Consider the following 25,593-nt stretch of genomic DNA (forward strand, 5'->3'; position numbering starts at 1 on the left):
CCCAAAATAAATTGGGCAAGGAAATAAACAGGCAAAAACCAGAAAATAAATCTAGGTGCCAGCAAGTATATAAAAAGGTGCTAGAATTCCTGTGTAGTTAAGAAATTGCAAATCAGAATATACAATAATATATCACTTCATGCTTATCAGGCTAACAAAATTAAAAAGAATATAATACCTATTGCAGGTGCAGATGTGGGAAAAATGTACACTCACACTTTGATGGTGGAAACGTGAATTGCCACAGCTGTTTTGGAAATTAGTTTGGCAATATCTATTACAAGTAAAACTACACAAAACTTCAAATTTGGAAATTTATCCCCTAGAGATAAAAACTTTGGCCTATTGGGACATCTATAAGAATATTTATTGCTGCATTGTTCATAGTGGCAAAAGAAAACAAACAGAAGAGAAGGAACAAAATGAATACCCAGCATGGAGGAATAGGGGAATATTTTGTGATATACCCCTATCATGAAATACTATACAACCCTGAAAACAAACAATCCAGTTGATTGGGAGGGTTTTTGTGACATATTGTGAGCAAGAAATATAAGATGTGTGTATTACACAATCTGTTTCTGGTCAAGTAAACTATTTATATGGAGGAAAATGTAGATGGATATATGCCAGATTGTTAATTAAGATTACAGGGGAGATGGATGGGGTAATATGGGTAACAAGGAGAGAATAAGAAAGAGGTAAACAAAAAGGAAAAGAAGAAAGAGCAGGCATAGGCTCTGGATTTGAACAGTCTAAAAGTCTCTCTAAGAGATTTTCTTCACCTATAAGGAAAGAAAAGTAGAAACTTCTACAGAGAGTTGAGTACCTGGCACGAAGTAAATTGTAATTGTTATTGTCAAAAAAAGGTAAGCCCATTGATTAATATGATTTTCAAATTTGGAACTCCCATAATTGGCTACCCTCATTCTTAGCTACCTTTTATCATTTTACATGATTACATTTGCATTATTTGAATATACAGATTTTTCTCCCACTGGATTGTCCTTTCCTTTCAGGATGGAAGTCTTATTTTATTTTTATTTATTTATTTATTTATTTATTTATTTTATTAAGGGGTAAACAAGCTTTATCCCACATAATTGCCAATGCAGACGTAATAAGCTAATTATAGAATAAGCAAATTAATATAATAAACAAATTGCAATAGGAAGGGGAGAAGGGAAAACAGATATATATTATATATTTACACTCACCAGACTATGGAAGATTCACCACCAGATGGGGAGGCAACAGCCTGAGCTCCTGAGTTGGCCACTTGTCCATGCACAGATAAGGAGAGGTCTGATGAAGCTTCAGTGCAGTCTGGGACCCTAGCTCATATCTATATATATATATAGATATACATATATATACGTAGATATATATGTGTATATATATATAGATAGATAGATATACATATATATATCTATATATATATATACACACACACACACACACACACTTCAAGTTCTAGGGTACATGGGCACAACGTGCAGGTTTGTTACATAGGTATACATGTGCCACGTTGGTTTGCTGCACCCATTAACTTGTCATTTATATTAGGTATTTCTCGTAATGCTATCTATCCCCCAGCCCCCCACCCCCAACAGGCCCTGTGTGTGATGTTCCCCTTCCTGTGTCCAAGTGTTCTCATTGTTCAATTCCCACCTACGAATGAGAACATGCGGTGTTTGGTTTTCTGTCCTTGTGATAGTTTGCTCAGAATGATGGTTTCCAGCTTCATCCATGTCCCTGCACATGAACTCATCATTTTTTATGGCTGCATAATATTCCATGGTGTATATGTGTCACATTTTCTTTTTTCTTTTTTCTTTTTTTTCTTTCTTTTTTTAAATTAAATTTAATTTTAAGTTCTGGGATGTGTGTGCAGGGCATGCAGGTTTTTATTTATTTATTTTTTATTATACTTTAAGTTCTAGGGTACATGTGCACAATGTGCAGGTTTGTTACATGTGTATACATGTGCCATGTTGGTGTGCTGCACCCATTAACTCGTCATTTACATTAGGTATATCTCCTAATGCTATCCCTTGCCCCTCCCCTCACCCCACAACAGGCCCTGGTGTGTGATGTTCCCCTTCCTGTGTCCAAGTGTTCCCATTGTTCAATTCCCACCTATGAGTGAGAACACGTGGTGTTTGGTTTTCTGTCCTTGCGATAGTTTGCTAAGAATGATGGTTTCCAGCTGCATCCATGTCCCTACAAAGGACATGAACTCATCCTTTTTTATGCCTGCATAGTATTCCATGGTGTATATGTGCCACATTTCCTTAATCCAGTCTATCATTGATGGACATTTGGGTTGGTTCCAAGTCTTTGCTATTGTGAATAGTGCTGCAATAAACATACGTGTGCATGTGTCTTTATAGCAGCATGATTTATCATCCTTTGGGTATGTACCCAGTAATGGGATGGCTGGGTCGAATGGTAGATCTAGTTCTAGATCCTTGAGGAATCGCCATACTGTCTTCCACAATGGTTGAACTAGTTTACTCTCCCATCAACAGTGTAAAAGCATTCCTATTTCTCCACATCCTTTCCAGCACCTGTTGTTTCCTGACTTTTTAATGATTGCCATTCTAACTGGTGTGAGATGGTATCTCATTGTGGTTTTGATTTGCATTTCTGATGGCCAGTGATGATGAGCATTTTTTCATGTGTCTGTTGGCTGCATAAATGTCTTCTTTTGAGAAGTGTGTGTTCATATCCTATGCCCATTTTTTGATGGGGTTGTTTGTTTTTTTCTTGTAAATTTGTTTGAGTTATTTGTAGATTCTAGATATTCGCCCTTTGTCAGATGAGTAGATTGCAAACATTTTCTCTCAGTCTGTAGGTTGCCTGTTCACTCTGATGGTAGTTTCTTTTGCTGTGCAGAAGCTCTTTAGTTTAATTAGAGCCCATTTGTCTATTTTGGCGTTTGTTGCCATTCCTTGCTTTTGGTGTTTTAGACGTGAAGTCCTTGCCCATACCTATGTCTTGAATGGTATTGCCTAGGTTTTATTCTAGGATTTTTATGTTTTTAGGTCTAACATTTAAGTCTTTAATCTGTCTTGAATTAATTTTTGTATAAGGTGTAAGGAAGGGATCCAGTTTCAGCTTTCTACATATGGTTAGCCAGTTTTCCCAGCACCATTTTTTAAATAGGGAGTCCTTTCCCCATTTCTTGTTTTTGTCAGGTTTGTCAAAGATCAGATGGTTGTAGATGTGTGCTATTATTTCTGAGGGCTCTTTTCTGTTCCGTTGATCTATATCTCTGTTTTGGTACCAGTACAGTGCTGTTTTGGTTACTGTAGCCTTGTAGTATAGTTTGAAGTCAGGTAGCATGATGCCTCCAGCTTTGTTCTTTTGGCTTAGGATTGTCTTGGCAATGCGGGCTCTTTTTTGGTCCCATATAAACTTTAAAGTAGTTTTTTCCAATTCTATGAAGAAAGTCACTGGTAGCTTAATGGGGATGGCATTGAATCTATAAATTACCTTGGGCAGTATGGCTGTTTTCACGATATTGATTCTTCCTGTCCATGAGCATGGAATGTTCTTCCATTTGTTTGTGTCCTCTTTTATTTCGTCGAGCAGCAGTTTGTAGTTCTCCTTGAAGAGGACCATCCCATATAAGTTGGATGTAAGTTGGATTCCTAGGTATTTTATTCTCTTTGAAGCAATTGTGAATGGGAGTTCGCTCATGATTTGGCTCTCTGTTTGTCTGTTATTGGTGTATAAGAATGCTTGTGATTTTGGCACATTAATTTTGTATCCTGAGACTTTGCTGAAGTTGCTTATCAGCTTAAGGAGATTTTGGGCTGAGACAATGGGGTTTTCTAAATATACAATCGTGTCATCTGCAAACAGGGACAATTTGACTTCCTCTTTTCCTAGTTGAATACCCTTTATTTCTTTCTCCTGCCTGATTGCCCTGGCTAGAACTTCCAACATTATATTGAATAGGAACGGTGAGAGAGGGCATCCCTGTCTTGTGGCAGTTTTCAAAGGGAATGCTCCAGTTTTTGCCCATTCAATATGATATTGGCTGTGGGTTTGTCATAAATAGCTCTTACTATTTTGAGATACATCCCATAAATACTGAAGTTATTGAGAGTTTTAGCATGAAGGGGTGTTGAATTTTGTCAAAGGCCTTTTCTGCATCTATTGAGATAATCTTGTGGTTTTTGTCTTTGGTTCTGTTTATATGCTGGATTACATTTATTGATTTGCATATGTTGAACCAGCCTTGCATCCCAGGGATAAAGCCGACTTGGTCATGGTGGATAAGCTTTTTGATGTGCTGCTGGATTCAGTTTGCCAGTATTTTATTGAGGATTTTTGCCTCAATGTTCATCAGGGATATTGGTCTAAAATTCTCTTTTTTGTGTGTGTGTGTCTCTGCCAGGCTTTGGTATCAGGGTGATGCTGGCCTCATAAAATGAGTTAGGGAGGATTCCCCCTTTTTCTATTGATTGGAATAGTTTCAGAAGGGATGGTACCAGCTCCTCCTTGTACCTCTGGTGGAATTCGGCTGTGAATCCATCTGGTCCTGGACTTTTTTTGGTAGGAAGACTATTAATTATTGCCTCAATTTCAGAGCCTGTTATTGGTGTATTCAGGGATTCAACTTCTTCCTGGTTTAGTCTTGGGAGGGCAGATGTGTCCAGGAATTTATCCATTTCTTCTAGATTTTCTAGTTCATTTGCATAGAGGTGTTTGTGGTATTCTCTGAGGGTAGTTTGTATTTCTGTGGGATCGGTGATGATATCCCCTTTATCATTTTTTTTTATTGCATCTATTTGATTCTTCTCTCTTCTCTTCTTTATTAGTCTTCCTAGTGGTCTATCAATTTTGTTGATCAAGAAACCAGCTTCTGGATTCATTGATTTTTTTGGAGGGTTTTTGTTTCTCTATCTCCTTCAGTTCTGCTCTGATCTTAGTTATTTCATTTCTTCTGCTAGCTTTTGGATGTGTTTGCTCTTATTTCTCCAGTTCTTTTAATTGTGATGTTAGGGTGTCAATTTTAGATCTTTCCTGCTTTCTCTTGTGGTCATTTAGTGCTATAAATTTCCCTCTACACACTGCTTTAAATGTGTCCCAGAGATTCTGGTACATTGTGTCTTTGTTCTCACTGGTTTCAATGAATATCTTTATTTCTGCCTCATTTTGTTATTTACCCAGTAGTCATTCAGGAGCAAGTTGTTCAGTTTCCATGTAGTTGTGCAGTTTTGATTGAGTTTCTTAATCCTGAGTTCTAATTTGATTGCACTGTGGTCTGAGAGACAGTTTGTTGTGGTTTCTGTTCTTTTACATTTGCTGAGGGGTGCTTTATTCTGTTGATTTGAGGTGGAGAGTTCTGTAGATGTCTATTAGGTCTACTTGGTGCAGAGCTGAATTCAAGTACCAGATATCCTTTCTAACCTTTTGTCTCATTGTTCTGTCTAATATTGACAGTTGGGTGTTAAAATCTCCTGTTATTGTATGGGAGTCTAAGTCTCTTTGTAGATCTCTAAGGACTTGCTTTATGAATCTGGGTGCTCCGGTACTGGGTGCATATATATTTAAGATAGTTAGCTCTTCTTGTTGAATTGATCCCTTTATCATTATGTAATGGCCTTCTTTGTCTCTTTTGATCTTTGATGGTTTAAAGTCTGTTTTATCAGAGACTAGGATTGCAACCCCTGCTTTTATTTTCTTTCCATTTGCTTGTTAGGTCTTCCTCCATCCCTTTATTTTGAGCCTATGTATGTCTCTGCATGTGAGATGGATCTCCTGAATACAGCACACTGATGGGTCTTGACTCTTTTTCCCATTTGCCAGTCTGTGTCTTTTAATTGGGGCAGTTAGCCCATTTACATTTAAGGTTCATATGGTTATGTGTGAATTTGATCCTATCATTATGATGTTAACTGGTTATTTTACCCATTAGTTGATGCAGTTTCTTTCTAGCATCGATGGTCTTTACAATTTGGCATGTTTTTGTAGTGACTGGTACCAGTTGTTCCTTTCCATGTTTAGTGCTTCCTTCAGGAGCTCTTGTAAGGCAGGCCTGATGGTGACAAAATCTCTCAGTATTTGTTTGTCTGTAAAGGATTTTATTTCTCCTTCACTTATGAAGCTTCATTTGGCTGTATATGAAATTCTGAGTTGAAAATTCTTCTAGGAATGTTGAATATTTGCCCCCCTCTCTTCTTGCTTGTAGAGTTTCTGCTGAGAGATCCACTGTTAGTCTGATGGGCTTCCCTTTGTGGGTAACCTGACCTTTCTCTCAGGCTACCCTTAACATTTTTTCCTTCATGTCAACCTTGGTGCATTTGACAATTATGTTTCTTTGGGTTGCTTTTCTCGAGGAGTATCTTTGTAGTGTTCTCTCTATTTCCTGGATATCAGTGTTGGCCTGTCTTGCTAGGTTGGGGAAGTTCTCCTGGATAATATCCTGAAGAGTGTTTTCCAGCTTGGTTCCATTCTCCCCATCACTTTCAGGTACACCAATCAAAGGTAGATTGGGTCTTTTCAGATAGTCCCATATTTCTTGGAGGCTTTGTTCATTTCTTTTTATTCTTTTTTCCTCTAAACTTCTCTTCTCACTTTATTTCATTCTTTCGATATTCAACCACTGATACCCTTTCTTCCACTTGATTGAATCAGCTACTGAAGCTTGTGCATGCATCACATAGTTCTCGTGCCATGGTTTACAGCTCCAGTAGGTCATTTAAGGTCTTTTCCACACTATTCTAGTTAGCCATTCGTCTAATCTTTTTTCAAGGTTTTTAGCATCCTTACAATGGGTTTGAACATCCTCCTTTAGCTTGGAGAAGTTTGTTATTACCGACCTTCTGAAGCCTTCTTCTGTCAAGTCGTCAAAGTCATTCTCCATCCAGCTTTGTTCCGTTGCTTGTGAGGAGCTGCGATCATTTGGAGGAGAAAAGGCACTCTGATTTTTAGAATTTTTGGCTCTTCTGCTCTGGTTTCTCCCCATCTTTGTGGTTTTTATTTACCTTTGGTTTTTGATGTTGGTGACCTACAGATGGGGTTTTGGTGTGGATGTCCTTTTTGTTGATGTTGATGCTATTCCTTTCTGTTTGTTAGTTTTCCTTCTAACAATCGGGTCCCTCAGCTGCAGGTCTGTTGGGGTTTGCTGGAGGTCCACTCCAGAACCTGTTTGCCTGGGTATCACCAGCGGGGGCTCAGTTGGAAATGCAGAAATCACCCATGTTCTGTGTCAATCACACTGGGAGCTGCAGTCCAGAGCTGTTCCTATTTGGCCATCTTGGAACAGGAATCTCTTATTTTAATTTTAATAACTTACATGCGTTGGATGCTTACTCAGTACCAGGCACTATGGTAAGCATTTACAATGATTATTTAATTCTTGCAGCAGCCCTTTGAGGATAGGGATTTTCTTTGACACTTATTTGAAATATATGAACATTTAGGATTAAAGCACTAATATAATTTGCCCAAAGACACACATCTAGAATTCAGACCTGGGCTGTCCAATATCAAATCCATAATGTTATCAGCTATGATAAATTGATGGGGATATTAATGAGAATAATAACTCTAACCCACTGATAGGTTAAAGGTAGATAGATAGCTAGAGGTAGAAGGCGAGGGAATGAGAGCTACAGCAAGAGAGCAAGAGAGAAAACAAAGGGCCAATGTGTATAGATATTGAAGTTATCTATACTGACAGAGAATATATTTAGAGAAATAAATATACTAATTTATAAAAAATGAAATGATGTTATTTCTTTTAAAACATGGCTAAACTGAAAAATTGTTATATAGCCATATCTTATAAGTATTTAATCATCTATCTATCATCTGTGTACCTTAGTGACACAAACATATGTTTCACAAATAGAGAAAGGTATGGCAAGTACCATACTTACTGTATGGACAGTAAGTTACTAACAGTGGTTATTGTTAAATGGGACTAGTGTGATTTTTTTTTTCTTTTTTTTACTTACTTTTTCTGAGTAAATACCATGGATATGTATTGAAAGTTATAGGAAGAAAAATATAATAGAAGATGTTTTTAATTTAAAGAGCCATCAAAATTAAATATAATCCTTCCTTCTGGCAGAGAAATTTAGGACTACCCCTGGGGAAGTCATAGTTAGGGCTGGCACTGGGAGATTAGGTCACACGACTTAAAAATATGCAAAAAATTTCAGCAGAGAAGATAATATTTCAATGTAATATTTTTAAAAATCAAAATTAATACCAAAAACACCTAATAAAAAGTGTTGAAATTTTAAATAAAGATAGGATAAGACAGGTTTGAGGGTAAGGTGAGATGAGTTGTGCATCTATAGGGTTGGATCCTGTGTTTATGATTCACACTGACAGCAGCAATTTCCATAAATTTTATTTCTCTATGCCAAGAACATTGCCTGCACAATTAACTCTCCAGGAATAAGTCTTTGGCTCTACTTGGCTCTAGGATGTTTACTAATGTATCAAAAAGAATATTACACTGAACTTCCAGTAGCTCTGTCCTTGAATGAATGAAGGTGTTTCAGAACTGACTGTGTAATAACAGACTTGACTAGTCATTTTTAGAATGTATAAGATATTTATCCTCGAACATTTTTTTTTCTATGAGAATCTCCTATATAATAGTTTTGTGCATCATAATTTCTTGTGAAAGGATAGAACAAGAGGAATTAAAAAAATTAAAAAGTGTTTGATTTTACTGAGTGAGAGGCTTAACCAACAAACATTTATTTCTTGCAGTTCTAGAGGCTAGAGCAGTATATATTGAAATGGTCTTCATCAGTGAGTCAATTTTTAGTCTGTCTTTTTGGTAGTTTTAAATGGAGAGGATAAAATAGACCCCAATCCCTGTGTTTCTCAGGGAAACATATTTAACAGCTTTTGAGTAGCAGAGATTTCTAATCTTTAGAGAGAAGTCAGTATGGTGCTCCTTTAGAGCTGCTTTCTGATGCAAAGAAAAGAACCTTGAATCACCCACATTTCATTTAGAAGGAAGAAAGGTGAAGGAAAAAACTCATGACAGAGGAGAGAATTAATATTTTAAGGATAGTTTTTAGATTCATTGTTTTTGGATCAGAACTGTATGAAATTTTTCTCCAGCTATATTAGCATGAAGGTGTTTATATTCCTGAAAAGATATAGGTTATTTTGGGATAGTCATTTTCTTTTCCTTTTTAAATTTTCTTTTCTTTTTTCTCTTTTGCCTCAAAAAAAGCCTTTCAAAATGTCGTCCTTCTCACTCCCTAGTAGAGAATTTGTGAGTAATTTATTCAGAGTTACTTCTCTTCTCTGAGCGAACCCACACCAAAAATAATGTATCTTGGGCTATGTTTACATAATATTAGAATAAGAAAAAAGTGAAAAATACTGCAACTACCCTCATGCCAACAACAACAAAGAATTCTTGATTAGAAAGTTGCTGAAATCCCTTTCCTATAATAAAATAAAAATCTGGATTTATTTTAGTAATGTTTTTCACAACTCACTATTCCCCTGATAATCTAATCAGCAGTGTCAGACTGCCAGTTTAGTAATCCAAAGGTTATTTCCATTAATTAGTTTTACATCCGGATGGCTTGACTCTCTTGCTGCCGTATGAAAACTAACAGAGATGAATATGTCGTGCTTAACAAAATAAATAACTCTGCTATGTTTGAAAAATAGAGTCAATTTGTCTTCTTTCTTTCAGTGGCAGATGCAAGATGACAGCTAAATGAGTGATCAGTCCATTTCAGAGAAAAATGTATATCAATACTGCCAATCATTGCCATTGAACACACATACGTAATTTGATAGGCTAACATACTTCTATAGGCAAGTGATATAAAAGCTACTAAAATTATGGTAATCTCCATCTATGGTGAGAAACTTGGAGACTCTGATCATTTACTTATGTAAGCACTGGAGGTATTTACAAATTACTTCCTGGGGAAAGTTTTGGCCTTGCCGTTGGTCACTTTCTCATTTATCTTCTATTCTGTACCATTTCCGTGGTGGCATCCTCAACTTTCCTCCAGTCAGGTGACTGTTACAGCCACAGAGAATGCCATAACATCCAGGTCCCCTCAGCTATTGAGAACGTGTGCACTCTCCTGCTCAACTTTCACTTATCCAACACAAATTTGTTGCAAGTCTATTGTCTTGATCAGTTCAGGCTGTTTTAACAGAATACTGAGTGAGAGGCTTAACCAACAAACATTTATTTCTTGCAGTTCTGGAGGCTAGTAAATCCAAGATCAAGGTGCCTGTCTATCAGGTGTCTGGTGAGGGCCTGCTTCATGGTTGCAGACATTTGTCTTCTCATTGTGTTCTCACATGACCAAAAGAGAAATCATCCCTCTTGTGTTTTTCCAGTAAGCCCAATAATGAGGACTCTACCATCATGACTTAATAACCTCCCAAAGACCCCACCTCCTAACACTATCACATTGGGGGTTAGGATTTTAACATGTAATTTTTGGAGAACACACAAACATTCAGTCCCTAACACCTACATGTATCAGGATCTATGCTGGGGACTAAGGCTACGTGGGTGAACAAATGACTGTCAAAATCTTCTTTGAAAGAAATAAAACTTATAGAGAATTTATGGGAAGGTATACAGGCCGTGTGCTCTTCCACATTAGTGGCTCCAAGTCTTTTTGAAAAAAATTTTTTTAGTCACAGACCTCTGAGAATTGGATAAATCTAAATAAGTATTGTTCCCTGAAAAATTCAGATCTGCGCAAACATAATTGAATTTTGTGTTCAATTTATATGTATATGTATATTTTTCTGCAGAGGGATGGATGACTGTGGACTCCAGGTCATGAAACTCTATTATAGCTGTTCTCATTTCCATTCACTTAGGAGCAGACCACTTGGCCCTTAGGCCTTTTTTCCTTCCAATGAAATTGGAACTGAACTACTCTAAGGTGTTTTGCTAGTTATGAGATATTACAGTTTTGATGGACATTGACAATCCACCCTGGAAACTGATGCTAATATTTACTATAAGGACATTTTAAAATAATGTGCTCATTGTAGTTAAACTTGTTTTATGAGGAGCACAACATACATTTTTCTTCAGAACTAATCTGAAGAAAATTTGCTTTTGGTGCAACTGGATTGCTTTTATTTTTAAATTATGGACATGGTAAAATTATTTGTTATCCTTTTTGGATTGTTTGCTGAAAAGCACGAAGACAAATTTGTGATGTATCTCTACCAATTGTTCTGTTTTTATTTTTATCTCCTAACTTTATACTTCATAGTTTTAAGAAACAATTTAAATCAAATGTGTTGACTTTGAAAGATGTCTGTGATATAATGTTAGGTGAAAATGAGTTACTGAGTAATGCAGAGGGTAGGATACCATATTTTGGGAAAACCCCTTTCATATATTTCATTATGAGGAGAGAGATAAATTATACACATTGATTATCAAGGGAGAGGGTTACAACTGAAGGAGGATATGGAGAGACTACTAACTTTTTGTCACTTTGATATTCAATTTATGACAATAAGCACATATTATTTGGTAATTTAGAGAGTACCCTTTCCAAACCATCTCCACTCTCAAATGAATTAGAATTCCTGTCCTTCTAGTAAGGAAGACAAATGTGTCAACCAGCAATTACAATGTAATGGGATAGGTGGAGTGGCAGGAATAGATGTGTCCAGAAAAATACTCATGGGAGAGTAGTTAACTTAGGGAGATGTCACAGAGGAAAACAAGCTCTTGAAGAATGAATAGCAGCTTGCCAAGCACATCAGTGGAGAGAGGGCATTCCTGGAATGGAAAGAAGTGTGTCATGGAGGCAAGGAACAGTATAGATGTCTGGAGATCTGAGCAGGCCATGCTCTCTCATTGACTGAAACAGCCAGGCCCTCAAGCCACTAGTTATCCTCAACTGATCCTTAAAACTAAGATTAAATTGTATTTCCCTGGAAAGACAACCTGAACTTCTCCACCCTCTCAGATGTTCAGTTAACACTATTCTGGTAACTTATATTACCTAAAACCTACCTGATCAATAAGGAAATAAGTTGATTAGGGCTTGAATATGTAGTCTCCCCATTCCTTCTACCACACCATCACCTACCCTGATGCTGAAGTTTTAATTGCAAATTTCTTCATATGCCATCTTTTCCGAATCTGAGTTGGAAGACTAACTCAGTGAAGAGTGTACAATGGAACGACAACCCAAATATTTGCGTTTAAAACTCCTGCAAAATACTAATTAGACAGTCATGACATAGCACTGAAAAATTACTTGCCTACTTTTCCTACAATAAAAACTCTTGTTTTAGAAAACGAAGTTGATCCAAAAATGGCATTGTGGTTTGCCATGAGTGTGAACCCACACTGCCGTATGCATGAACGTTTGGCATTTCCTCCTGGAATGCTTGGACCTCTTAACCCTGCTCTTTGCCCTGCCAGGAGAACTTTCAGCTGCAACAGGGCTGACGTGATCAGCACAAAGGGAGAAGGAGCCTGTGTCCCAACAGAAGATGAGGACAGGGATGGACGGTTTCTCTGGACTTCCTGTTCGTGGGCGCGGCATGTGATTTCCGCCCTGCCTGGTGTCTTTAGAGTTCCATCGGCAGGACGTCCGTTGAGGGTCACCTCACCAGCAGCCAGTCCCAGACCTCCTCTGCCATCTGAAGCCAATAATGAACTCCATCAAGCCCTCTTGGTTTGCTGTGGGTTAAAGGAATAGTTATATCACAAGCACAGCCTGGCCAATACATAAATGACTGGTACTGTTTCGAGTAAAAGGTCCTAATACTACAGATATTAAAAAAGTGATTGAGTCAGGGAAAGTAACTAAATGGCAGGGAGCATGGAAGACACACACATTTGTCTATTATTTCTTTAACAAAGCACTAGGCTTTTTCTCTCCATCACAGAATTGGACCCTAGAGCCTACATGTTTATAGCAGTGAGGATGCCCTGAGGAGTGTTCAGGAATTCTGACCAGCAGTAGACAGAACATTCAGCATTGCATTAGCACCCCTATTGTCACAATAGGTTAAACCTAGTATATTATCTTATTTTCTTGTATAAGAGACATGGTTGTGATTGTTACTTTTGCTTTCAGAAGAGGATAATGACAAAAATCCATTTTGTGTGTGTGTGTGAGAGAGAGAGAGAAACTGGAAGATAAGGATCTAAAATCCCTCATCCCAGTGTTCTCAACTCTGGCTGCACTTGGGTAGAATCACCTAGGTAGCTTGTTAAACACATACGGGTCTGGGTCCCAGGTCCAGGAGATTCAGATTTATAGCTGGGGCTGAGAATGACTGCTGGGGTTAGTGAGAAAACCTGTTGAAAAGCCACCCCAGGGGTGTACTGATTTTTTTTCTTTGTTAAGAAGGTCTGTGAAGGAAGCAAGGAGTAGCTTGGTGTGATGGAAATATCACTGGATTTGAACTTGGAAGACTTGAACCTCCTTCTACAGCCATGTAATCTTGCACCATTCTGAGCTCAGTTATTTCTTCGATAAAATGAAAATATTAGTGCTTAAATGGAAGAATACAGTCATCAAAGGAGATGATGTACATGGAACTGCCTTGTCAACAGAAATGCACTCTGCTAATGCCCAAAAGCAAAAGGATGTGAAGAGGGAGCAGAGATGAGGGTGATTCTGCCACACAACGAGGAGCACCAGGAGCTGCCAGGAGCTGACAGAGGCAAGCTAAGCTTCCCCTTAGAGTCTTCGGAGCTCCTTTGGAGGGAGAGTAGCCCTGGAACACCTTAATTGTAGACATTGGCCTTCTGGAGTTGTGAGAGGTTTATGGTAATTTGGATGGCAGTCCGAGGGCATGAGTACAGATTTTGCTAAGAGAGGCTTTAGGAGAGAAAGCAGGCAGTGTAGCAGCGCAGGCTGCCTTGGGGTCTGACTTCTTACTTCTCTCAGTTCTATTTTTGAATTCAGAGTTTTCTGATTGCCATGGAACAAGAGCTAAAGCTCTTGTGTTGAGTTGCACTTGGGGGTGAGCACAGGGTGAAATGGGGAGGGATAGGGTAGGCACAGATGTATTATGGGGGTTTCATCTGTAATTCAGAAATTTCTTGAGATGTGGAGGAATTGAAGGAAACACAGGCATAAGAACTATCCAGGTCTGGTGAAGTTTGGTTCTTGCTTAATTGTAAAACTGAAAACTAATTAAAAATCGCCATTGGGAATATCATTTGCCTCAAATAGTTAGTATAATAAAGTCCTCAAAAAGTGTTCTATAATCATCATGTTTGCAGTATTGATTTACTTAGTAAATTATTTTGTAGAGAGAATACAAACTTCGGTCCCAACCTGGTTAATTTATGGGAGTCTAATTTAGTTGCTTCTAAATTATTGACACTTTATTGTAAACAATGCAAATTGCATATTTGCTTTTATGCTTGCACTCAACTTTATTGTAGGTCATATAAATAGAATAAATTAAGAGAAAATATCTCGGGACAAATAATTATATGCTTAGCTATAGTGGTGGTTTGTGAGTAGCCTAAAGAGTCATTTTTGCTGATCTGAAATTTTTAAATTCGTCTGTATCATTTATGGAAAATTTTAAAATGTTGAGTTATTTTATTTTTAGATGTTTTCTGTGTTGTCAGTGATTACATTTTTTAAAAAGCAGACATCCTAAATGAATAAAAGTAAGCAGAACATTCCCAGAAAACTGAAGCCCTCCTTTCTATTTCACTGTAGCATTCTATGAACAGCTATAAGCATTTAGAGGCTATCTCTAAAATTCAAATAGTCCTTTAGTTTCATTTGAGGCATCAAGTGCAGAAAGAAGAAATTCTAGCACTCTTTCCCATGTTTATGTAGAAGCTTTAATATCTCTTTGCAAGGGGAAGAGTCTAAATGAGTTCATGAAGGTTTTACTATTACTGTGACATTTAAAATACATTATGACAATTCCTCTTTGTTTCCTGTAGTAACGTAAGCTTCGTCATCTTGTTTCTATTTTATTTTATTGCCCTGGGTATTCCATTTGTTTTTTTGACACATGACAACTTTTTTAGTATGGTCCTACTGGATTGCTAAATTTAAAGCTGAGCTGTGTGAGTTAAAATTATTGTTGATAGAGTGGGTAATAGGTAGATGAGAAAGAGAGAGAGAGAGAGAGAGGCATAAGGATCGAGGCTCTTTTTTGATGGTTTAAAATCTTCAGATTTTTAGCAAACTGAATCAGGTAATGTAGTCTCTATTATGAGGGCTGCTCATTAGTTACTCTGTTCACTTTATTGATTCTATTTATTTACCTGATAAGACAAAGAAGATAAAATGCAGTACTACTCATTGAACGTGCTTTATAAACATTGAGCTCAGCTGTAGCATGTGGCTCAAGGTTCATTAATCAATCTGGAAAATATTGATTAAACCTCAGACTTCTCACTTTTTAGAATCAACAACCCAAAATGAGGCCTAGATATGCTAAGAAGGCCTATTGTTGGTAAGAGATTGTGAGACAAATGCCTTGTATCATTTGAAGTCAGGATCACCAGATAACCCGGGAATGTCATTGTAGATTAAAGACTAGCATTTTGTGGGAATGAGTTAGAAAATTTAATTTCTACAAGTCTTTGGAACAAGATTTTAAACAGTTGTGCAAAAAAGTTGTGCACACTGTTAAATCTGCATTATAAATGTAAGTGTTCTCACAAGGTCTTATAAAGCAATGAAACATTTGAATGCCTTAAGGAAAATTTCTTTTTGCAGAGAGGCCTATAGACTCAGTTGGCCTTAATAAGCAACTCCATAGAGACAGACTGTAGGAAAATTGGAGGTAAGGTAGTGACTCCTGCTGGATACTTGCTTAAGCCTTCTAACTTGGATGGATGGTTGGCAGCTGTCTCTGGCTCTGCCAGGTGCTGGGGTTGTGGTAGGTGACAGTGGGATCAGAGCTAAGAGAGTGCTACAGGTTGCACTGAGGTCGATTGCCTTCAGAGGACCAACTAGCTTAATAGTTATGTTTACATTCCAGACAGGCCAGACTCCTTTTACTGAGTTCATCGTCTGCGAGACTGCTCATTCTTCTTCTCCAATTTACAGTGGTTCATCTCAACGTACAATTGCTGGATCACCAGCATGAGCTGTTTTGGGAATTTGATAAAAATGCAAATTATTGGGCCCCAACTTCTGACCTACTGAATCAGAAGCTCTGAGTTGAGCCCAGAAATTTGTTTTAACAAGTTCTCATGGTGATTTTGATCCATGCTGGAGTTTGGGAACCCTGGATTTATATTATTCTCTCTCTCAATTTACTTTCGAGATCTAGATAAGTCTTTTATTTTTCTTAGAAGCCTCTCAGATATATTATACAGCATCTAGCAAATACCTAGTGCGTAAGAAGTGCTTGATAGTTTTTCTATGAACATTAAACACTTCCGTACAGTTTCTGCGGAAAAGGAGAGTGTCTTGGTTCTACTCTTTGGCAACCCCTGCCCCAGCCTTGGTGCCTCTGATTGCCTCTGCTCACCACTAGAAGTGCTCCAGTATTTTGAATCACACAAAATCACAGGTGTTCCATAATAGCAACAAAGCATAGAAACTACTCTCAGAGAGCTGCAAGTAGATTGTGGTGGCCACATAAAGACAATTACATGGTGGTGTTCAGGTCATATGTTTGTTTGTTTTTGAGACGGAGTTCCATGCTTGTCACCCAGGCTGAAGTACAATGGTGCAATCTCAGCTCACCTGCAACATCTGCCTCCCAGGTTCAAACGATTCTCCTGCCTCAGCCTCCCAGGTTGCTGGGATTACAGGTGTGTGACACTGTGCTGTACTGTTTTTTTTTTTTTAGTAGAATCAGGGTTTCATGATGTTGGTCAGACTGGTCTGAAATTCCTGACCTCAGGCCATCCACCTGCCTCGGCCTCCCACAGTGCTGGGATTACAGGCGTGAGCCACCACACCCAGCCCAGATCATATGTGTATGATGATAATTCTTTCTTAATAATTTACCTAATATTAATATTTCAACCAAATTCTAATGAGACAGCATGTTTTTATATATTTATTGGTAATTTGCCTTTCTTTTATGTGAATTTCCTATTTCTATTAAGATTGTCTTTTTTTTTTCTTTTAACCTATTTCTTGGAGTTCTGTTATGTATTCTGATGTTTAATCTTTAGTTGTATGTGTTACAGATATTTTCCACCAAACAGTAATTTGTCTTTTAACTTTATTAGATCTTTTATTGTCTGTTGAAAATTAGGTGATATTTTGTGTCTTATCTAAGAAATACTTCTCTACTCTAAGTCCCAAAGATATTCTTTTAAGCTTGGCTGCTCAGATTTAGCAATTTGAAAAGTCAAAATTATGTAATTATGTCATGAAGAAGGGAATTAATTGTACTTTTTCCTTCTAAAAACTGGCCACTTCAATACTATTTATTGAATAGTTTAATCTTTCCCCCACTGATTTGAATGACAGTATCAATTGCAATTATTTTGTATCCTTATTCTCATAAATACATGTTTATTTCTAATCACATGTTCCAAATTTTGGTTCAGCAAATACAGTGACAATGAAGGTACAATTAGGCTGATGAAAGAAGGGCAGTGGGTATGTAGAGAAAGAAGGATTCTAGTAGAATAAAATCCTTAACCTAAAGGTAAGACACTGAAACCATTCAGGCCTTTTGGTTTGAGTAAGAGGGAGGGCAGTACACTTGTAGTTTGAGGGGCTGTGGGATAATTTCATTATAATTACTTCAGATAAAGCTGTGTACAATGGGGTTGTAAAAGAGTGAGGATTGAAATTCCAACTCTGGACGTGTTACTTAATTTATCTGAGCCAGCCATAAAATGAAAACAATAATATTAAAGTCAGATTCTATGTATTTGCCAATATTTGACCCTTTTGACCCACAAAGATGGGAATTTGCATGTTTCAAGCTAATATCTACCTCAAAGACTTGTTATGAGGATTTAAGAAGTCAATATGTAGAATGCTTGGTGCACAGTTGTCACTCAATAAATATTAGACATATAACATTCAATAGATATTGTTGAATAAAATCATCAAAAAGGCAATCACATTATTTATATAAATATAAGGCCAGTCCTTGGTAATCTCTCCCTAACAGCTACTTCCACACTATGAAATTTTTCCCATCCTGATTACTGAATTATTTTTCAGTGTATTCATAGTTTAGGAGGGGTCTGAGGGTTTTCTTTGACTTTATATTTACTACTTTATGGACATACAAATATTAACATTTCACATGCATATTTTCATTATTTAAAGTATTCATAATTTATTGTTGGTGCTTGGCTTGAAATGGATTTTGAATTGCAATAACACTTATTCCTATTGTGCTTTGGTTTAAGCAGAGAGAAAAACAACTTAAGGCAGTCACCCTTTAGTATATTAAAAAACATTATTCATGTTTTAGTTTAGGCTCTCTCGCATATTACAAAGCCCGATAAATGACTATAGAATGGCTTTAACCCCTCAATAACAGATATGTTTCCACTTTGGAGCATCTCTAATAGGCAGAGGACCATCAAATCTATTTAAGTGGCATACATTCTACACACTGAAATTTTATCTCCAAATACCAGCGAATAATGAGAAATGGTTTTCAAGGAAGAAGCAAGCAGTGATCATGTTATATAGGAAACCATGTCAAAATTTATGACTAGTTGCATGACTAGAAAAAAGGCAAAAAGAACTAGACACATTGTAGGTTTTTGTTCTTTAAGAAAATCGTCGGGCCGGGCGCGGTGGCTCAAGCCTGTAATCCCAGCACTTTGGGAGGCCGAGGCGGGCGGATCACAAGGTCAGGAGATCGAGACCACAGTGAAACCCCGTCTCTACTAAAAATACAAAAAATTAGCCGGGCGCTGTGGCGGGCGCCTGTAGTCCCAGCTACTCAGGAGGCTGAGGCAGGAGAAGGGCGTGAACCCAGGAGGCGGAGCTTGCAGTGAGCCGAGATCGCGCCACTGCACTCCAGCCTGGGCAACAGCGTGAGACTCCGTCTCAAAAAAAAAAAAAAAATCGTCGTTGTAACATTATTACCCTTGGGTGTCAGCATTGACCAGGGGTGCTGAAAATCTTGTTTTCATCTTGAATCTTCATCTTGGAGTCACAGCTGTCTTAAGATTTTTCCTAGCTCAGAGATAATGTCCCGTTTTGGGTCAAAAGATCACATAACTTCTTAAAATTGCCAGCAAAATCCCTCTGGAGAGTGTCATGCCTACCTTTTGCTTGGCCAGTGGTTCACTGATACTGGTACTGTCTCTTCATTTCTTTCCTTTCTCTGCCAGCATAAAAACGTTCTTGCTAGAGAAGGAAGATATGTAGTGTGTCTCATGCCTATCTCTCTTCTGATTCATCTTTCTTCCCCTGATGCATATTGTAAAAAAGTCTCAGTGATTTGGAAGCACAACATTTTGGAATCTCATACTCTCTTTTTGAAAATTTTGTTTTACTTCTAACTAGAAGAAGGTAGGTGGTGCAGGTGGTGGTAAAAAAAAGCAAAACACCAGGTAACCTCCATGATTCCTCTTTATTTCACTGGTAAAACAAGGAGGTTTGGGTTATATTATGAATATATGGATAAATATTTCATGAGGTTCTTGCTGGCTCCAATAGTTCATGTTACAATCTAACTCCACTTTATCTTAAAAGAAAGAGAAAGGCAGCTCTTCTCAGAGTTTTCTTTCTGTGAATGTGAAGACATCACTGTTTCTTTTAGTAGCTGAGGATACTCTCACCATAAAAATGTTTACAACTTGACTCTAATCAAGAAACATGGAGTGGAAAAGTCATTAGATTCCTTTTGTATTCTCAGTACCTGACACATTAAAAAAAATGCCTGTTACATTTTTACTTGAATTAGTTGGAGAGAAGTCAGAAAACTCTGTACCTGGAGTTCTGTACCTGGAGCAAGCTAGTTGCACAACCTTAGCCAGGTCACAAGAACTCCCTGGGTCTTAGTTTTATTACCTCTGTGGTGAGGAGGCTGTTCGAGGTGACGATTAAGGTCTTTCCTAGCTTTAAAATTCTGTGAAACTGGATTACAAAATAAATTGCTCTCTGAAAGCACTGTTTACACTTTTCACAGACATTTATGAGATGAAAAACAGTTATGTTTTAGCACAACAGTTTAAAGTGGTTGCTGCAATAAAAGCAGCAATAATGATTAATCAGATTAACCAGTTTTTACCTGGAATCTCACAGGAAGGGAATATCAGTACCTTCATTTGTTTTCTCTTGAAGCGCAGAGATGGTGGTGGGGAGGAATAAAGGAAGGTAGGAAGAAGAACAGGTAAAATGTGTTGGTGTCATGTTGAACAGCTGGAGGAACTAAAAAGGATGAAGGCAGCCCCTGGGCAGTGGTGTGGGAGGAGGTTGGAAGGAAGAGTAGGACACCTCCCATGGCTTTAGCCAGGTCACCATTAGGAAAAACCTACCACTGTGTGTCTAGGCGTATATGGGCTAGTTACTCTTTCCTGTGGGTCTGTGGTCACTAATTTTTAGCAGTCGTGATCTAGTTGTTTATACTTCCTGGATTTGATTCCAGTTTTTTGGGTGCATTCTTAATGTCTTTGTGCCTCAGCATCTTCACCTTTAAGTTAGGAATAATGATGAAGATTAAATGACAATACATGTAAAATGCTAAGATAAGTGTGCAATGAATATTAGCTATTAATAGCAATAAGCATTCAAACATTAGCTGTTATCTTTATTAATACTGTTAATACTACCACCCAGTCATTAGAAGAGAGAAGCTAGCTAATTGCATAAGTGTAAAATGAATAAAGTGTTGAGAAGATATTTGCTACTTTATGGTCATCAAAAACTCCTCAAATAACTCTCCCACTAAAAAAAAAAAAAAAAAAACTTTCCTCTCACATGACTTTAATTAAGTTTATGGCAATGCTTTCCCTTGAGCAAAGCATTGCCCGTTTGCCGTGGTCCTCTTTCGGAATGAAAATATTCACTGAGGGCAGCATATTAAGCCCTTAAGGTCTCATTATAAAATATATCTAAATCTCTTTTCTATATGACAGGTGACAGAGGGAGAACCTTAAGTCTGTAAAGAGAAGGCTGTTTGGTCCTGAAAGAGAAAAGGGAAAGTGGAGGTGAGTGGGGAGGCTAAAGGAAAGCAGGAGTCATGAAAACACGTGTGCCCTGTATTTCAGAGTTCTGTTCAGCAGAAGAGTGGATGGTACTGTCTTAATTGTGAAAATTTTTGTAGGGGATCATTTCTGGAACTCATAGTGATAGCCTGGGGGTTTAGAAATTTTATATCTAAAATGGAATCTTCATCTGTAACATCATTATATTTTCAAAACCATAAATTCTGCAAGTCATCTTCCTTTGGATATTTTGGTGATATCACCAGTCTTCTGTCACTTCTTGTGTATATTTAATAGAGATACAATGGGGCTTGCTCGGTATAGATCTGATAGTGAAATAAGCTATGAAAGATAAAAAAGAAGAGGACCAAAATATCACCCACGGGACTCTGTATGAAGAGCATGTGATTATAGGATCCTGCAGAGTTAGACAACCCTTGAGAATGATTAATTCTAGCCATAGGAATTACAGAAATATGAATATTGGCAAAGAACAAGGATATAGAATATTTAAGAAGCTGAGATTAGAATGGAAAGTCTTTATATAAGAAATTGAATTAAAATCTGATTAACCAAAGTCAGTGCATTCTGGAGTTAACATAATATGATGCATACATATGAGCAATTGAAAAGCTAACCTTTAGCGGAAACGGTGGATACCAGTCTCTCTTCTCTCTAGTGTCACCTTTACATCCCAGAAAACACATCCTGTTTCTTAGATTGAACCCTTCATGTTTCCCCTTATACAATTCTAAGTCCATTTCTTCTATGATGTTTTTCTTCTGATTTCTAAAAATGAATGTTCCTTTTGCTTTTGACTTTCCAAAATCCTTTTTTAACTGGACCATGCCAAGTACTGTCACTTTATTTATCTGTGCTTGTCATTCTTGTGTGTGATTTATCTCCCCATCAAGAAGATACAATCTTAGAGAGGAAACTTACATCTTTGCATTCTACTGTGTTCATTTCTGTGATGTGGGCATCATAGATGGTCAGGAAATATTTGTGGTTAAGCAAATCATCCAACTTTTACAGTAAGGAAATTTAAGAACCCAACTTAAAGAAATTTATCTATCTGGCTTATTGGTGTTTGAAAATAAGGAATAATAATAATAACTGGTGATTGAAAATAAGGACTGTCACTATATTGACCAAGCAATTACTAATATTTACCAAAGTTCAAATATCTCGGTCTAAAAATCTTATTAAAGCAAAGCCAATAAGAAAACATTTGAACACATTGGCTCATGCATCATAATTATACTTGTGCTGTTTATTTTCTTTCAACTAAAAAATATTCTGCTGTTGGCAAAGTGCTAGGATTTTCAGTGTATAAGAATGAGTTCATTCACCAATAAATATGGCTATTTACTTATTAAAGGATCCTTTTTTATAAGATTATTTTTTAAAATCCTCAGAACACTAAGCTTTTAGAGTTTTAGATGTAAAACATAGTTTATTCTTATTTCTCTTAAAACCTTATTTCTTTCACAAAATCTGGTGATGTTTCCTAATTATCTGGTTATTATAAGTTAGTGTTTAATTTCTACCTAAATATTCTTGAATCTGAGGCTTGATTTTAAACAATTAATGTAAGTGCTAGGCAAATCATTGCAGTTGGGAGAAAGCCTCTTGCAGGACCAGAACTGAAATGTGATCAGCACCTGGGCCATTCTGCATGGACTTTGGCTGCTCACGGAGCCTGCTTAGTGGGGGAAGGTCTTTTGCCCTGCTGGCCAGGGTAAAGATGGGCTGCTGAACTGCCTATTCATGCTGTGGCTGGAAACTCTGCTGTGGCTATTTGTCTCATTTTTAAATGAAATTTAATGAAGTCCAAAAGTATCTGAGGTCCTTTGTTAAAAACACTTACCCCACATGGGTAGGTTTAACATTCTGACTTGGAATAGAGGGGAGAACTGAGGCTCACCATCTTCCCAGGAGCCAGGCTGGGAGAGAAATTTTGGCCCAGGAGATGTAATTGCCACCATGGAGTGGGGGCAGTGTGGACACTTTCTCCCCAGACTGTGCCATTTTGCCTTTTCCCAAAGACCTACACAACATAAGATTTGGGGGTAGCAAAACTTTGAGAGCAAAAATTTAGTGGGGGAGGGACAAGGAATACATGAGTTTACAGTGGCAGGGTTTTACTTTGTTTCCTCTTTCTACTTTTGATGGAAATTTCACATTAAACTATTTAGAACAGATTATATGGTGATTTATATGTTACAATATATAAAACTTACTCTATATACCTTTGAAAGTCCTATCGTGTTTTTAGCAGCATTATTTTCCTGCAGTGACACCTCAATCGAATCCAGCTCTGAATTGATTGTGACTTTGGATTAATCACACCACGTCCTCTGTCCACATGTATTTATGCCATAGCTCTCCCTTGCACTGTGAGAGCATCTATTACAACCTTTCAGAACTCCCAGATCATGTAGGGAAAGGACTTCTTTCTCCTACAGTTGCTCAGTCAACCTCTAGCACTTTGTAGCTTACTGGAAGTGTAAAGTGTGGTCCTTTACTCCACTCTGTCATCCCTCTTCCAGTCTCTTGAAATAAACACCCACACATCCTTGGGCATGCTTTCCTCTTCCACTTTCTAAACACAGCAGAACAATGATCCTTGTACATTTTAAAGTCTATGATTTATACCTGATATTCAATCTTTTTGTCTTGATTGACATTCAAATATTCTTTACATAATTTGAAAGAGTGTAATTTAAATAGAAATATGCTGTTTGGAACTCTGTATATAATGTTTAATTTTTAGAAAATTCTTATGTATTTGTATTCCATGCTGATAGCTTAAGAAGCAAAAAAATCATGACAAATAAGATAAGGTGTGGAAAATTACTTAAAAACTCTCAGAAATGTGGTATATTAGAGGAAGCCGGAAGCACCCCATCAAGTTTGCTACCTATAAATGTTGCTGTCTGTAGAAATTGCCTATTCGATGCATTTCAGAGGCCAGATTCATTAAAATAGCCATCTAAAATGTGACAAAAATTAGTCTAAGTCTAAAACATCATATGCTATTTAATAAACATTCATTGAATATGTATTGGGTATTGTATTAGGAACCAGGGATATTTAAAGAATCATCATACATGGCCTCTACCCTGAATAGTTCACAGTCTACCTAGGGACATCAACAGAGCAGAATTAACCATTCTGGTGTAACAGAACAGAAATTCTAAACCAACTTTCTTATAAAGCCCTGGGAATGCTTTATAATGAGAATCTTCTTTACAAAGTCAAGATGTTTAACACGAGCAGATGTAGGCCACATCATGATTTAGAGCTGGGTTAAATAAGAAATCATAGCATTTGGATTTTTCTCTCTTGTTCTTCGTGCTGGGGCTACAGAAAACTGAATTCCCAGACAATCCGTTGAGATGGAATTTGTTCCTTTCTGTATCAAGCTGGAAGGCAAAGGCCATTCTCCATTGCAGGTAAGGTCCTGCAGCCTATGAGTAAGTTGAAGTTCAAATGTTACCTGGGTATCTTGTGTTTTATATGGCAACTCTATTCCTGGGGAACTCAACAGATGATGATAGATGCTATGGAGGAAAATGAAGCAGAGAAGGAAGACAAGAACTGGGAATGTGTGAGGAAAGAGTTGCCATTTAAAACTGGGTGGACAAGGAAAGTCTCACTGAGGCAATATTTGAGCAAAGACTCACAGAAGGTGAGGCAGTAAACTATGTGGATATAGGGGGAATAGCATTCCAGGCAGAGAGAAAAGCAAGTACAAATGATGCTGAGGCAGGAGTCTGTCTGCTACTTTCAAGTAATAGCAACAAGACTAGTAAAGTTGCAATGAAATGAGCCAAGGGGAGAACAATAACATATGAGGTTGGAGAAGTAATAAGAGCCCGATGGTAGACAGCCTTGTAGCCATTATAAAGACCTTGATTTTAACTCTGAGATGGGAAGCCATAGGTGGGCTTTGACAAAAGTGGTGACATGATTTAAATGTATGTTTTAAAAGCATCACTTTGGTGGTTACGTTAAGAATAGGTGAAGGGGGAAAAGTGAAAACTGGGAGACTAGTTAAAGCTATTGCAGTAATTTAGGTAGGTCGTGGTGGTGGTTTGGGAAGACGGTGACAGGAGATGGTGGTGAAAAGTGATTATATGTCACATATTTATAGGTATGTAGATCTTTAGCTATCAAGAAGGAAAGAGAGCGAGAGAGAAACATTGTAAAATCAACAGGGTTTGTTGATAGATTGGATGTAGGGTATGAGGAGTGAAGGATGACTCTAAGATTTATACTGAGGAAGTGAAAGGATATAGTTGCATTTACTGAAATGAAAAATTTTGGAAACAGATATCTGGGGGAAGCCTGGAGTTTGCTTTGAAAAGGCTAAGATTGAGATCCTGTTAGACATTCAAAGGAGATGTTGAGGGGAATAGGGCATATGACTATGAAGTTCAGGTGAGAGGTCTGGCTGGAGATACAAATTTGGGGTCATTGCTTCTGTGGATGGTACTCGAAGC

The sequence above is a fragment of the Macaca nemestrina genome, chromosome 7, assembly GCF_043159975.1.
Source record: "Macaca nemestrina isolate mMacNem1 chromosome 7, mMacNem.hap1, whole genome shotgun sequence".
Taxonomy (NCBI): Eukaryota; Metazoa; Chordata; class Mammalia; order Primates; family Cercopithecidae; genus Macaca; species Macaca nemestrina.